Consider the following 15,418-nt stretch of genomic DNA (forward strand, 5'->3'; position numbering starts at 1 on the left):
CACTGCTAGGAAATCAATACATCAAAGTGTTAGACAATCGCCCTCGATACGGGCAAGCTGAAAGTCAATGTGTTAAACACTTTCTGAAACCGCTGTATGTTTAAGCCTGTAGGGCTTCACTGCTTTTCATAAAATATATGTGGTGTTTTTATAGATTTATAGAGTCTATTCGTATTTAAAGGGATAGTTCACCCCAAAATGTACCTGTATAAAATGACCCTTTACTTGTTTCAATTCTTCATGAGTTTCTTTGTTCTGCTAAGCACAAAAGAATATATTTCTCCAAAATTTAGCATTTTTCTCAGCATCCTAAGTTTATATAGAAATATTTCACTTTTAAGGCAATGAAAAGAATTTATTCGTGACTATAAAAGTAACATTTCTGAGTCTACACACAAGAGTCAGAGAAAAATGCTAATTTTAGAGGAAAATATCAAACGGCATTTACAGTTAAAGTCAGAATTATTAGCCCCCTTAGATTTTTTTTTCTTTTTTAAATATTTCCCAAATGATGTTTAACAGAGCAAGGAAATTTTCACAGTATGTCTGATAATATTTTTTCTTCTGAAGAAAGTCTTATTTGTTTTATTTCGGCTAGAATAAAAGCAGTTTTTAGTTTTTTAATAAACATTTTAAGGTCAAAATTAATACCCTTTTTAAGCTATATATTTTTCAATAGTCTACAGAACAAACCATCGTTATACAATAACTTGCCTAATTATCCTAACCTGCCTAGTTAACCGAAATAACCCATTTAGGCCTTTAAATGTAACTTTAAGCTGTATAGAAGTGTCTTGAAGAATATCTAGTAAAATGTTATTGACTGTCATAAAAATGTCAACTTTTCTCCTTTAAACAGAAATTGGGGAAAAAATAAACAGGGGGGCTAATAATTCAGGGGGTTTAATAATTCTGATTGCAACTGTAGAGGTTTTTGCATCTAAACTCTTCATATTTTGAAGTATGCTGAAAACCTGTAACCATTAACTTCTATAGCAGGGCTGGGAAAATTCTGTCCTGGAGGGCCGGTGTCCTGCCTGCTTATAGAATTCTAGTGATGTTGAAGACACTGATTAGCATGTTCAGGTGTATTTGATTAGTGTTGGAGCTAAACTTTGCAAGACACCGGCCCTCCAGGACCGAGTTTGCCCACCCCAGTTCTATAGTATCTGTTTTTCCTACTATGGGAGTCAATAGTTACAGTTTTCAGCATTCTTCAAAATATATTATTTGTGTTTAACAAAAGAAAGAAACTGTCATAAAGGTTTTGAACCAGCTGAGGAAGGAATAAATAGAGAGTAATTTTACATTTTCCGTTCAGTTGTGCCTTCAGTATGATTTTAATCTCTTACAAAATTGGCTTTTAGATAAAAAAAAGGGTACTCCTATTCTATATTATGTAATGATGACACTTCTTTGCGTAAAGTTGATAAGATTAAATACCTTGCAGGGTGGCTTGATTCTGAACTCTCCTTTAAATCACATATTAATCATATTGTGAGTAAAATATACAGTAATTTTCACAATGTAACTTTAAAATACAGTAACATACTGCATAAAGGTCCTACAGTAAAGTACTGTTCATATTACAGTTAAATACTGTGTCATTTACAAAAAACGTTAACAGAGCAGTCACTTCCAATATGCCTATATGTACAGCTAAAAATTCAGGTTTATAAACAAAATATTGTCAGACAAAAACACTGTAAACATAAGTAACAGACAATGGTGTGATTACCTGTAAATGATAGCAAAATAATAGAGAAAGTGTCCAAATATGTACACCTGGCTTATTTTTTTCTTGGTTTGTTAATCACAAATAAATTGCAATTATTTTTAACTGTCACTATAATAGTTCCTTGTTGCAAAACATAATTAAAAGTTGCAAAATTTGGTGACAAAATCCCTACAAACAGTGTATCAATGCATTGTAGCACAAAATAACAAATCAATATATTCTAAGTTAATGTAATTTCAACACACACTAATACATTTTTAATATTTAAAGTTAAATTGACGTTAGAGCAAACATGAATTGGCAAATAACAATAAATGTACTTTTATAAGTGTGTGGTCTGTAAAATAATTTTTTCTAAAGCAACTCATACTGAAAAATGTAATATTTATTTAAATATATATATATATATATATATATATATATATATATATATATATATATATATATATATATATATATATATATATATAGTATACTTTATAATATTTATAATATATACACACATATATATATATATATATATATATATATATATATATATATATATATATATATATATATATATATATATATATATATATATATATATATATATATATATATATATATATATATATATATATTAAACAAATTAAAACAAAGCAAATGCCATTAAAAAACTTTCTATTTCCAAAACAATCATATAAAAATATCACAAAATCCACAATAATTTTTTTTGAAGCAGTATTAGTGCTTTTACTGTGTTTTTGAAAAAAATAAAGCCAGCTTTTTTAAGATTGCTTATCAGATATTTCCCGAATAAGTGCTGTTCAAATATATGAAATAGCAGGGACCAATAGGGAGAGTTTGAGGTGTGTCTACTGCAGCAGCATGCTGAGCCAGAGGGTGTTGAGTTTACAGATTACAGAAGTGCAAGCCAACATACAAGAAGACAAACAAAGAGAGTAAAACAAGGATAAATATAATCAGAGCTTTAACAAGTAATTTGAAGCAATTTTTGAGTTTTAAAGAAACTGTGTGCAATTTTCATAGCTAGAAGATCCATACACACACACACACACACACACACACACGCACACACACACACACACGCACGCACACACACACACACACACACACACACACACACACACACACACACACACACACACACACACACACACACATATATATAGAATTTTTTTTTATTTTTTTTATTTTTTTATTTATTTATTTATTTATTTATTTATTTTTTGCAGCAGGATTACTGCTTTACTGTGTTTTTGATCAAATAAAGCCAGCTTTTTTGGAGATTTACAAATATTTCCCAATATGTGTTGTACAAATATATTTGAAGGTTTTGCCAACCCTTGATAAAGCAGGGACTAAGCCAAAGGAAAGTGAGTGGGTATTTGAAATTGTATAATGACAGATCTATCCTAACTTCAATTCATGTGCAAATGCATTTATGCCACTTCAACCACCAAATAAATAATAGATTTATAAGAAAACATGTATAGAAAACAATACAATTAGTATCAATCAAGAAAAAATTTAATCAGTTTATGAATTTCACAACCCAATGTAAAAATAAACTGTAAAAATGTGCTGTCATGCCACCACTAGGGGGCTCTTCAGTCGCTCCTGCCTGCATTGATCTACATATATTAATCAATGTACTTCATGAATATTTATATGCCACTTCCCCAGACTGCTTGTTACCCAGGAACAACAGATTAGTAATGGATTAGTAAAAGAATAATGAAAACCTTCATTATACTCCCTTCCACTGCGATGTTAGATTAGTCAAGCATTCTCCAGCCTTACAGCCACCAATTTTGGTTCTAAACAATATTACATTATGCTGTTGGTGCACTGTTATTACAGAAATTACGAATAAACTAAAACTCTGAATATTTTCTGAATCAAGCTAATGGTGTCAACATTAAACAGATGGTTGTCACATTTTCAGCTGGTAAATTCCCATTTAAATCGTACAATTTATGCAACATATACGCATAAACAGATGTGCTGGCGTGTCGTGTCCAACAGGCTGCTTTGTGAGTCATTATTCCAGCAGCGGACACCACCTCAGGTACTGAGATTGCTAAAGTGTTTACTCTAATATGGCTTGAAATAAAACATGATGCTAATTTGCCAGAACAGCTCTGAAGCAACAGATTCAAAAACATACCATGGGGCGAAAACATTGTTTAGTGTAATTTTCCTCATAAAGTGAGACACATGCTATTATGCAGAGCCACAGCCTGAGCTCAGTCGTGATGAATTCTAAGCACAATCTTCCAGCCTGTGCATAATTTTTCCAACAAAATGGCCTGTTTCTTTTTGTAACAGTCATGCTGCATTTCTATTCTGTAAATAATTTTTTTTTTCATGACAAAACAAGTTGTCCTCATTTAAAGTTTACAGATTATGAATTTATCTCCAACACATCTGCCCTCCCAGGCACTATCAAAACATTTAGAGTGGTCTGCTTAAATATGTTAATCGCTTTCTAGCTTAACCAATATGAAGAGTTTGAGGCATGGCTACTGCAGCAGCAGGCTGAGCCAGAGGGTGTTGAATTTACAGATTACAGAAGTTCAAGCTAACAAATTAAGAGACAAATGAAGAGAGTAAAACAATGACAAACATAATCAGGGATTTAACAAGTAATATGAAGGAATTTTTGAATTTAAAAGGAACAGTGTGCAATTTTCAGAGCTAGAAGATACGTATTTACATCGAAAGCTATTTTATAACAACAACTTGCTATCAAAGTAAAACAAGAAGGCTGAAACCATTGCTAATGAGGGACGTGCACAACGTGGCACAGAAGCATGTGTTATACTACTAATTACTAAATACACTACTGCCAGTTTAGTTTACCCAATTCACATATAGTGCATGTCTTTGGACTGTGGGGAAACCAGAGCACCAAGAGGAAACCCACACAGGGAGAATATGCAAAATCCACACAGAAATGCCAACTGTCTCAGCTGGGACCCATTTCAGCGACCTTCTTGCTGTGAAGTGACAGTGCTAATATGCTATCAAAGCGAAACGAGAAGGCTGAAACAATTGCTAATGAGCACAACATAGCACGAAATCATTTATTATACTACTAAATACTAAATACATTTTAGGGTTCTGTCATAATGCTGCTCTGTGCGATCTCTGCAATCACGTGATTTTGGTGTACGAAATTCAGATGAACAGCAGGAAGTATAGAAAAAATTAAATGGACAACCTATACACACAACCTATTAAACCACAGGTGTCAAACTCAGTTCCTGGAGGGCTGCAGCTCTGAACAGTTTAGTTCCAACCCTGCTTAAACACACTTAACTGTAGGTTTCAAACAAGCCTGAAGGACGCAGTAAGTTTGATCAGGTGTGTTTAATTAAGGTTGAAGCAAAACTGTGCAGAGCTGCGGCTCTCCAGGAACTGAATTTGACATTGGTGTATTAAAGCATCTTTGATGGTTCCCTGTTTTCTATTTGACCAAATCAGAATTCAACACACATACACATTAGCATGACCATACAGGAATTTGAACATTATTTGAAACATTTAGATACTGTAAGCACAAAAGTGAGCAAAACATAAAACACTGTTCTAGTAGTTTTGGAATATTTTAATGAAAAAAAAAAATATATATACAGATGTCGAAACTACAGAGTTTGCTCTCGACAAGTAACCCAGGCTCATTCTGAAAATGTACTGCTATATACATTTCTAGAAACCACCAAATATGTCCCAGGAGGTATGTTTTTTTGCAGTTTTTGTTTAAGCGAATCCACGAGAGGCCGCTGTGTACACATTTTCAGATCTCAAATTCATCCTTCCAGTGCCATTCACACCTGCTGTTCTCACGTAAATCCACCAGAGGCCACTGTTGACTGTTTGACTGACTGAATGACCAATCGACTGACCCACCCTCCTCCTTTCCTAAACCCAACCAATAGTATTTTCAAAAGCACCTATTGACCAAGTCCATCAACATACATGACGAGCTGTCTGGACAAACTGGTAACAGCGGGAACCACACTAAGGTAAGCGGTCAGCTGACATGACTTTACTTGGAGGGGAACATCACCATTAACTCATCCTTAACTACTCATCAACTCCTGTGTTTAAACTGTTCATGTTGACTTTGAAAGAACACTTCTATTGTTATTCAGTGTAAACGCACTAGACACGCGGACTTGCATAATAAGGGTGATGAGTTCATGAGTAGTTAAGAATGGGTAATGATGATGTGCCCCTCCAAGTAAAGTCATGATTTACTTATACATTAACATGTCATGAGTTCATGTTGGTTAAATTAAGCATACATTAATGTGGTAATTAATAAATAAATTAACAAACAATCATGTACTGACAAGTAATTAGGGTAGCCATTATTCATATATGAACTCATGCAGTGCTGGGCAGTAGAGTTGCTACAAGTAGAAGTGACGCCACTAGCTTAACTACACTTCTCAGCAGCATAGCGGTAGCGCCACTACTTTCTAAATCAAATTGCTTTTCAGTAGCGAAGCTATTTTTTTTGTCAAGTTGCGCAGTAGCGTCCACACAAGCTACATTTACCGATTGCTGACTCATGGATTTGTGAGGCCGATGTCTAGCCGATGAAAGCAAATCCATTTGGTGGCAAGAATGACGATTTCTTTGTGTTTCTGTTTTACGGTAGTTGACAACAAACTTTTTGGTGCATTACTGCCACCTCTCGCTCTGGTCAGTGGCATCGCCAAACAATTAGGACAACACAAGAAATTTGCTTGATGAAAAGATGACTGAAGGAGAGGAGTTATGAAGCAGGATTCCTCATGACCATACCTCGAGAAGTATATAGTTTACTGTAGTAACGGCTAAAGTTTACTATGGTAATTACTATTAGTTCACGATAGTTACTAATGATACTTCATTATGTAGTGTAATTCATTAACGAAGAGTTGTAAATATATATACAATATAATGCTCATTCCTAAATATTTCGCTTTACTATAAATTACTATAGTATTTTAAATGTGTAACAGCTGGTTTTATTTGATTCTTTGTTTTTGCTGTTATATAGTTTGTTTCTGTTTAGTACAGAAGATTAATTGCAGTAAATAATTGAACTGAACAATTCTGCCTCGTATGCTTCATTGACAGTTTTATTGATCACTAAGATATGAGTGACTTGTATTTAAGTTGCTTCGAGTTGCTAAGTTGCTAAAAATGAAACTAAAAATTGCTTAGATTTAGCTAAGCTACTTTTGCCAAGTAGCTTTTAGCTTAGATTGCTACATTTCCCAAGGGGTAGCTTTTAGTGTAATTATGCTACATTTTAAGTAGAGTAGCTAATAGCTTAGATCACTACATTTATCAAGTAGCTTGCCCAACACTGAACTCATGTGACCCATGTTGTAGATAAAGTTAGTTCCTGATTAGTCCATGTCCTAAGTCATCATTAGTTCATAATAAAGTAATGTTTAGTTTACATATTAACACATCATTATTCATGTACTGTTATTGTAAAGTGTTACCCTAGCAACTTTAAATGCAAACTAATAAGAGATGTAATGCTGTTTGATTTGCAATACATTTTTTAGCAGATCAGTGAATCACTTTCACTTTGGATTTGTTCATAAATCAAATTGATTCGGTTCTCAAAACAATTCACTCACTGATCTGTTCACTGTGATTAACAGCTAGATAGAAAAATGATCAGTAATTGTATTGTACATCTACAGTGAATCTGTTCCTTACACGTTGCTATTGTATACACTTAGAAGAGATGGAATATAACCAACATATAACATGTACTGTGGAGTTTTTACAGAATTTATGATGCTTTTATGGTGCTTTCTATGGTGCTTTTCTTTTTCTCATGGCCTTTCAACATGATGGTCCATAAATGATGACATCTTTTTATTGTCGACTGAACCATTTGCACTACACAAATCCAATATCCATGCCATCTTTCAAGAGCATGGTCTGTCTGAGTGAAAAGCTACAAATTCCCCCTGCTGCTGCATCAAGTGCATTTGCTGGACAAGGCAATGGAAAAGCAATGACAGTGAAAATGCATGTTGGGATGCTGGGCTTTCAGTGGCAGCAACAAGACAGACAGAAGCAGGGTGATGTTAGGAGAGGATGACCAGACTTTTCCTCTGGGAGTTTGATGCTGCACCTTTTATTGCCACTTTCTTCTAATACATCCCATGAAGCATAGCACATATACCCGATTTTTTATGCACTTCTGAGAGCAGAAAATCTCAGAAAAGGCAAATGGAATGATAAACAACAGCACTGTCTGTGACTTTCACGGCTATTTGAGATAATCGTTTTACAGATCTAAACTTTCCAGTATCTGTAAAGATCAGAATTTAAAAAAAAAGTTTTATCAAGTAAAACTTTAGCTTATATTTAAAAAGCCCAACATTAAAGCATCACTTGAGGTCTGTTGGTAGCCATGACTGCCCAATAATACCAAGCTGCAGACCCGCAGACCCACACATGTTTCAGGCACACACAGTCCAGCACACCTGATCTAGGCAGGGCCGAACCATACATGGTTATGACAGATGTTAATGTTATTAACGCCTTCTCAGACCTCGTCATCAGTATATGTTTATATATATTGTTAATAAATAGTGTACACAATAGACAATAATGTGTACTATTTCATGAATAGGGCGATTGAGACAGGCAAATGAGGAACGTTGTTTACAATTGCCAATCAATATAATAGACTGAACTGTTTTCTATCAGTCATCATACTTGATCCGTCATTATTTATCTGACAGAGTCAATATAGTAGATAATCGTTTGCTGGCTTTGCTGAAAAATTTTCAGAGATTTATAAATGATCTTAATTGTGTCTATAAATGATCTAAATTTCTTTCATTATAGTGAAGGAAATAATAGCAAGTAAATACGTGTAATACATCTTTATATGTGATAATAATCTTTTTACATTTAATAAATGTATAACACTAAATTAACATTTTACTCCAGCTTTTGAATAGTATTTATTTGCTTAATTTTAATAATAACTTTTTTATTAATGTTTTCCCACAGTAAATACTACAGTGATTTATAATAAATAATATATTGTTTTTGAACCATAAAGTACTGGTAATTTGTGGTAATTATAGTTGCAAAAAATATAATAAGACAAACAAATTCATTATTAATAATTAATTTAAATGTATATAATGTGGCACATTATTGTTTATTTATATTTTACTACAAAACGATTTTGACAACATTAAGATTCTGAATTAGTTTATTACACTTAATACTACAATTAGACGGTCTATTATGTTTTCTTTGGGTATGTGGATATGTGAATAAAGTCTTAACTAATCATATTAATTTACATAATTTGAGTACCAAAACTGCACCGATGTTAAAATGATTGTCATGACATTATGAAACGATGAGATGTATGAAATAATGACTGAAATGGGAAATCCTAAACTGTTCACAGTCTAATGAATGGCAATCGTAGAAGGGACAGTCTCGATCGCCATATTTGTGAAAGTCAGTTAGTCGTCGTTAAACAAGAAAAAATAGAAGAAGACTGATCCATCATTGACCATATACGGGTCGGTCCTGCCTAGATCGTCTGTGCTGGATTGTGTGTGCTGAAACGAATCTGCAGCTTGATATGTCTCTGACTGCCTGCCTCAATTTGTATAAAAAATAAATCAATAAAATAAAAAGAGGATAAATAAAGTTATATAAGAAGGTTTATTTTTTTCAAATCTAGTCAACATTTAAAATCAATAAGGCTAATAGAACAACTAAACAAATCCAGGAAAAATTTAATAGAACATATTGGTCACAATTTATTTTAAGGTTCTATTCTCTCTATTAATGAAATATTAGTGTTTACCTCAATTTCCTAATTTGCTGCTTACTAATAGTTAATAAGGTATGAGTTAGGTTTAGGTATTTATTAATGATTAATTTGTAAATGAATAATTTCCGGAACAAAACCAGGAAATAAAAGTTACCGTGACTGAAGTCTGCTGAACAATTTCAGTCTTCCCGGAACATGACGAAGCGGTTATATCTGAAAAAACATAACATTTCTGAACAGACTTTATTTATTTTGTGCAATATAACGTTATGGGTCAACCATTGGTAAAAAAAACAAACAAACATGTAGCTACAAACGTAAATCGTATGAAACGCTATTATGTGCCAATTACTCACTCTGTCTAACCTTCAAGAAAAGCCACAGTTAACTCTTATGTCATGTTTTCTGGCTGACTTGAGATCGCTTTGCTTCTGCCTCCCGCTATCCTGATCGAGGGCCACAGTTTCATCTTCTCAAGATCTCTTTTGATCAGACTCATTATCAGATTTACTTGTGGTTTAAAAAAAAATTATATATGCTTGACTGCCTCTGACACTTTGAAAAAATACAAATATTATTTAGGTGGGCCACTTTGCCATTATTTATTTTCGCTGCTTACTGCGTGTGAAACAATAATCACCTACCAATGAGAGTGATTGTAAACCTAAGAAAGCTAATTGGTCGAAAGCGACTACCTTTATGTGGTAGTCGCTACCTTTACACACGCACACACACACACACACACACACACACACACGCACACACACACACGTTTATTAAGCACTGTTATTAATAAAAGCTTTGGCTATTTTTTGCACTGTTTAGGTGAGATGATTAGATGTACTGTAGATATTTTTGTTTACTTACTTATTTTCTCACTCCCAGGGCCATTTGTTTCAAAGTTGATATTTAGCTGCACCATGTTGGTGTTTCGTAAGATCTAATTTTTATGAGGTGGGTCGCTAGCCCATTAGTCGACCCCCAACCTAAGAAGACCAGGACATACACACGTACACTATAAAAAATTTAGCTTACCCAATTCACCTATAGCGCATGTCTTAAGACTTGTGGGGGAAACAGGAGCACCCGGAGAAAACCCACGTGGACACGAGATAAACATGCAAACTTCACACAGAAATGCCAACAGACTCAGTCGGTACTCAAACCAGCGACCTTCTTGCTGTGAGGTGACAGTGCTGGCCACTGTGCCACCGTGTTGCCAGATATTTTTGTTTAGATGGTAGATATTGCTTATCCTATAAGAAGACACCTTGCTCAGTTATTCACAACAGCGCACGCTGTTTTCACATGACAGACGCTGTCAAACTGTGAGACTGGGTACACTATAGGTGAGAAACGCAATCATTGATTGAAAGTGATGTTTTGTTTTTGCTTTGTTAAGAGTTTCTGCGTGGCATAAATTTTCATCACATCACATACCCGGAGTCTTCAACACAATATAGTGATTTATCCACATTGCAAAAGTAATCAGTCTTTACAGCTCCTTGGTATAGCTGTCATATGGCTTATTGAAACGCCGTAATCGAAGTCTCAAAAGCTATTAAAAATGCAACAAGCATTCATTCGGGTGCAGAGCTGTGCATTTATTTGTGCATTAAATTACAGTAGTCAAAGGATGGGTGTGTATTTGAAATGTAGACACTCAAAATTATAATTTTTTTGCTTGGGTAATTTTTAAAAAAAAGTTGAAACTACACAATTATTGCATTCTTTGGACAATTTATTTGTTTTATGTTAAATCCACTTAAATTAAAAATTATATATTTTAACTTAATTTTTTGTGTTGGATAACATGGAGGCTAGTGGATGTGTTGTTCCCATAATGTTGACAATAAAAGTAATCTTAGTTGTTTTAAGTTCAGAGAAAGACTTGTTAGAGTTTACACTTCATTTAAAGTTTGCTGATTTAACAATAACAATAGTAATGTTTGTATGATGTTTTGTAAACAAATTTCGGGAGGAGCACGCGCAGAAGTTTCAGTATCAAATACGTCATTGACAATTATTCTATTATCCAATCAGTTCTTGACCAAACCCCTATATATACCAAAGCTGTCTTACCTGCAGCATCTCACGACTTTAGCATCCCTCCACCACCCCAACACCTCACCTCTTAAGCATTACAATCCCGGGGGGAGCGTTCTGGGGCCGGGCTAGATACTTCGTTCAATATACACAATCCACAAGAATATTGTTATATGTTTTGCCAAGTTATGTATACTTGCATTATCCAAATGTTTAAAAGGATGTTCAAATCCAGACAAAAAAGAAGCAATTTTAACTTTTGACACGGACCATGACACTTTAATATGTTGTGCGTTATGACATCATCATGACAGAACCCTAAAATCTATTCACTATGACAAAACAGTGGTGCTTTTTTTTCCATGTGTGTTCATGACTGGAAGAACCGGAAGTGGTCAATTGTGGCATAATAAAAGCTCAGCTGCTTTCATGCTATGTTGTGCTGGTCTCGTTATTAGCAGTTGCTTCAGTGCTCTCGTTTTGCTTCAATGGTTTACCAGCCTCACTCTGCTTCATACTACTTTGATAATCAGTTTTGAATACTTTAGCTCATCCATGAACATGATTTCTGCAGTGCTGTAGGATGTTATGAAGACAACAACATCAATGATTCCACACTCGGTCACTGCATCATCAAGCCTTGGTTTGATGCGAATATGCACCCTCTAATGGCAGAAATTACTGTGCCTTTAAAAGTAGAAATGTCCTGTGGGACATGTCATCTTCTTAAAAGTGTTTCAGCTACTCCTTGGAGCCTTAGAGATAATGAACATGTCCGTCATTTATCAAAGTGAAATAACTGTGAGTTGTACGAATGGGGTGAACAGTCAGTGACAGGGTGAACAGTTGCACAGTCTCTGTGGAGTGACTTTGACTGATGCAGCAATGAGGAGCGTCAATGGCCCCATGTAAATCCGATTAGATGGCTGATTGACTCCAGAGTGTGCAGACTCTGCTGAGTTGCTGATCTTCCTCCCCGCTATGCTATGAGCATTCAGTACATAGATCAATGCAGCCAGCCTTATCTCATTACAGTAATCCTCCCTCAATAACCACTATGGCAACAATGTTCTCCAATAGTTGACAGTACTGAACAAACACTATAAAGATGAGCTTTGAACCATTTGATTCCACGTAAATGGCAATTACTCAGTAAACAACCTATCACATCGAGCACAATAATAACCAAGGGCAACCTCATGCCTTAAGCAATTATTTTTCATGAATCAAATGCACATGCATATGAAAGAATATTTCTCAGAGGAAAAATAAAACAATTTTCAGAAATACTGTGAGATGACATATAAAATAGTTGCTCAAAACAACAAGAAATTAGGAAAAAATATCTTAAATAGAGTTAAAATTGTCTTTTCGAAGTTGAAAAAACCCTTTTAATACTTTTTGAAAAAGTTAAAATTGACCACATTTATGACATGAAGTAAATACATAGACAAAGGAAGACTATACTAAGACATTCATTAGCCGCGTTTCCACTATCGCGCCTAAAGCGAGCGAGCCAGGGCGAGCCAAGGCCAGTCGCGTTTCCACTGTCACTTCCGGGGCGTAATCGGGCCAAAGCGGGGCTTCCTTGGGGCCAGCGTCCGGCCTTTTTCGGCCCGCCGAATACCTTGGGCCAAGGAGGGCCAACTGGGGCTTCGGGGCGGGGTTACGTACAAAGGCGGAGTTTTCCTGTCAGGTAAAGAGGAGACAAGATGCTTTCTTCCCTTACATTTGTTTTGCTATCGCGCTTGATCAACTCACTAAGAAGAAGAAAAAATGGATAGCAGACAGTACTGGTCAGTTGAGGACACCAGGGCTCTTCTGAACATTTGGGCCGAGGAAAATGTTCAGAGGCAAATAGACGGCGTTTGCAGAAATGAGGGCGCCGAACTCGAATGTCCTGATCCAGGGATCGCTGTCTGGCCTTACACCAACAGACCACAAACAGTAAAAAAGCAATCGGTGTTCTCCATCTTCCTGCTCTCGTAGTGATGCCAGGTTGTGTTTGTGGTTATAATTTGAGTTTTTTGTTCCCGCTGAAGTGGGCGGGTTGTGTGACGGGTTGTGTGACGTTTGATTCGGGGGACGTTCTGGGGGCGGTGTTTGCGTGACGCGCTGCGAGCAACTAGCCCGACAGTGGAAACGCGACATGATTTCGGCCTCATTTCTCAACCTCCCGGGCTATTGGCCCGGCCTGGCCCGATTAAAGCCCTGGCTCGCACTGGCCCGATAGTGGAAATGCGGCTATTCATACATTCATTTTCTTTTCGACTTTTCGCATCCCTTTATTAATCAAGGGTCGCCACAGAGGAATGAACCACCAACTTATCCAGCATATGTTTTACGCAGCGGATGCCCTTCCAGCTGCAACCCATCACTGGGAAACACACACACTCTCATTCACACACATACACTACGGACAATTTAGCTTACCCAAATCACATACCTTTGGACTTGTGGGGGAAACTGGAGCACCTGGAGAAAACCCACGCGAACAATGGGAGAACATGCAAACTCCACACAGAAATGCCAACTGACCCAGCCTAGGCTCGAACCAAAAACTATAAAATACACAAGACATGTCACTCGAATCTTTTTGAACGGGGAAAAGTGTAACGGTCAATATGGTGAATAAAGCCCCTATGTGCTTGTGTCACCGCGCTATCCAACGTTTCCTCCGGAGTTTCATGTAATTTCGGGTGTTTCACTTTTAATTTTTCGACTTTAACTGCAGTTCGGCACTTTCACTTTCATTCTTGAACATTTCATGCTTGCTCTCCGTGACAAAGAAGATATTGGATGATAGTATGAACTGTTGGAAAAGTGTTGTTTCAATGGAATTTGATACCACATGCCGTATGGGAGAAAAAAACCTCTGCATTTCACGGTGTGTGTCTGTGGTCCTTCACTGACTCAATAGGTGCAAAGAATAGTGTCAAACAGCCGAGTGTGTATGGAATATCTTGTCACAAAATGCGTTGAAAATCCTATACGACGGTAATAGTTCAATTAAGGTGTTTCCATGTCTGTACTGCACTTCAATAATGCAACTAAAATCGGCATACTCCACATGTCTTAATCCAATTTCTGTTTAGTTCGATTATGACCTTAATCATCTTAAATTAATCAAAAATCTCTGTTTACATGGTAGACTCTTAATCAGAGTATTGTCTGAATCGCATTAAAATTATTGGTGCCCATGTAAACATATTCACCTTCTCCAGGTTTAATTTAGACCTGTTTCAGAGAAACACAACCACTAAACTACCCACAACATGTTTAACTGGCAGGTGTAAAAAAGTGCTTTAAAGGTGATTTGCTCAGTTTTAGTGTTTGTATAGTTGCTGCACTTTGCCTTTGTAAGGCAGTATAATGGCAGTCACAGATAGCTGATAAATGATAAAAACATTAGCTGCCAAACAGAATTTCATCCCACAGAGATGAAAAACAGCAGGATTTTCCTGAAGAATACATCTTAATTCTTCAAAGTGAATCTAAGAATGTTTATGCAAGGAAGTTTGATTCTGAAATAAGGATGAAAAGGATTTGATTTCGGGTCTCAGGTTAATTAGACAACATGAACTGTTCTTTACATAACATAATTATCAAAGATTTTACTTCAGAAGCAGTCTTGCTATCTGAGCACCGCATTGCTATTCAACAAGCTATGCTGTAGCCAAAGAGCAACCAATCAATCATATATAATCACACATAATTAAATGTAGGATAAAAGGGTTTGTTCAGATCTATTATTAGCGCAGTTACCTCCTATTGCCAATATTGCTCTTTCAGTGACA

At 35.8% G+C, this 15,418-nt stretch overlaps 1 protein-coding gene across 3 annotated transcripts in view; it reads right to left on the reverse strand.

Annotated features, from left to right (window-relative positions):
* The window catches only part of cacna1ha (calcium channel, voltage-dependent, T type, alpha 1H subunit a), a 114,035-nt gene that overhangs the window by 54,505 nt on the left and 44,112 nt on the right, over positions 1 to 15,418 (reverse strand). The window lies entirely within an intron of this gene.

The sequence above is a fragment of the Danio aesculapii genome, chromosome 3 (genome assembly GCF_903798145.1).
Source record: "Danio aesculapii chromosome 3, fDanAes4.1, whole genome shotgun sequence".
Classification (NCBI taxonomy): Eukaryota; Metazoa; Chordata; class Actinopteri; order Cypriniformes; family Danionidae; genus Danio; species Danio aesculapii.